This window comes from Crocodylus porosus, unplaced genomic scaffold (assembly GCF_001723895.1).
Source record: "Crocodylus porosus isolate Cpor-Errol unplaced genomic scaffold, CroPor_comp1, whole genome shotgun sequence".
NCBI lineage: Eukaryota > Metazoa > Chordata > Crocodylia > Crocodylidae > Crocodylus > Crocodylus porosus.
In genome coordinates, this window is record NW_017728948.1 from 66,024,606 (window position 1) to 66,026,753 (window position 2,148).

The window sequence follows — 2,148 nt, forward strand, 5'->3', positions numbered from 1 at the left end:
AGAGAGAGAGAGAGAGAGAGCGAGAGAGAGACCCTGCGCCATCCTGGCCAGAGCTGAGGCTGCCACAGGAAGCTGGCTGGCTTCTTGTAGCAGCAGTCAGCACTCTGGTGACAGCTAGGGCACAGCAGCCTAAGCAGCACAGTGAGCTAAAACTGCTACGTGGCCAGAGCTGGGTCTTCAGTAGCTGGGAGCAGTTTTGCTGGTCACACCAGTAACCCCAGCAACACTGTAGTCAGAGGCTCTGCCACAATAGCCGGAGCTGCAGCAGACACAGCTCCACCAGCCTGGCATACAGAAGCCTCCTCACTGAGACTAGCTGGCACTGTGGCAGTGGTGGTGGGTCTTCCCACAGCAGCAGTTTGGGGTCAGCAAGATCCTGGGGGGACAGCAAGATCTGGGGACAGGTAAGCAGCACTGTGGGTTCCCCCAGCAGTTAGCTCTAGCTCCAGTGGCAAGGCTTCCTGCAGTGCCAGCCAGTGCCTCAGCTTTTTCTCTGAGGCAGGCGGGCAGCTCTAGCAACACCATGGGCAGCAGCCCCACCTGCACAGCCAGAACCCGTCTTTTGTCCTGGCTCTAGTGGTGGTGGCAGAGGCTCTGCAGGTCGTGCTGCTCAGTGCTGCTCTCCCAGGGGCTCTGGCTGCCACCTAAGGTAGACCCACCACCACGGCCAGAGATGGGGAAAAGTCCATGAGCTGAATGTCCCAGGCATCAGGATGGATTTAGCCCACAGGCTGTATGTTTGACACTCTCAGTTTAATGGATATATGGTTACATTGCTCTGTAAATTACTTTTTTATATGAGTGTAACATGCCAATAACAGCATGTGTCCAGACCTGACAGTAAGATTTTTTTTTTAATTTGTTCATTAGTGTTTTGGATCCATGCTCATAGAATATTGTCTAGCTCTTTATCTACAGAGTGTACAATTTCAGTGCTGTCCCCAGGGTCATGCACAGCTGCCAGTACCATAGTAAGGACAGTGCCAGTGGTCTACCACCACTGGGTGTATTTGCATGGGGGGCACCAAATCAAATGGACAGATGTAGGGAAGCACTCTGCACATGACCTGCATCAGGCATCAGAATGCCTGGATATGGCTCTCTGGCAGCCACACTGTCCCAGGGGGATCCCACAAAGTTATTGTGCCTCAGAAACAGCAGTGCACAGAGGAAGGGTGGGGTAAAAGTGGCACTAGCTTTTAGTACTCTGACTGCTCCTAGAGTAAGGAAACTAGAGAATGCCATTCACTATTGGTGCAATTGCAGTGGTGGTAGCAACAGTCATCCTGCTGTGCAGAGCATGGTTATAATACAAGGTACAAAAAACACCTGTATCTTGCCTACACTGCCTCCTGGATGGTACTGGCCCATGGAGCTGCTTCAGTGAATTACAGGTCTTCATTTTCCCAGTCTCTGCTCTAATTTGGTTCTGGATAATAGGCAGCTTTGGTAATGACCATGATCCATCTACTCCCTGCTCTTCCTCACAATGGCTCAAATCAACAAACAAACAACTTTGACAGTAGGATGCAGTGGGACGTTGCAGAGCTACAATTCAGAAATATGAAGGTCTGGTGCATTAAGCAATATGTTTAGAGGTGCAGAAACTATGGAAGTCTGAAGCAGGGAAAAGGAGGAGGAAGGAAGCATAGTGCTGGTGGTCCCCATCACCACTCTTGGTGTTGTGCATCCATAATGGCACATTAATATGGCTTTTTTTTTTGGTTGTTGCTTATTTCTTCCCACAACTCATGCCTGTCAAGACTCAACTGCCAGATCCACCAATTTAGTTGATTGGTTTGGATGTAGTGTAACAAACTGAGGTGGTTCTACTTTGGGGTGCCCTTCAGCTCCACATTTCTCTCCACTGTTCCACTGCTTATCCACTAAAAACAACTAATACTTACTTCTGGGCTACCTTCTTATTGAATAAATCTTGGTTTCACCTGTCTCAGTCCAGGGTTTACAGCTCCAGTGGAGGAAGTGTTGCTAGCTTGTGAGGCCTTGCCACTGCAATTTGTAAAAATTATAGGTCTCTTCTTCCAGACAAGAGGCAATCCTGGAGCAGCTTCTCCTTGTAATACTGATTACCCCAGCTTGCACTAGCTGCAGGACTCAATCATCCAAATGTATCTGGATGCATTTACC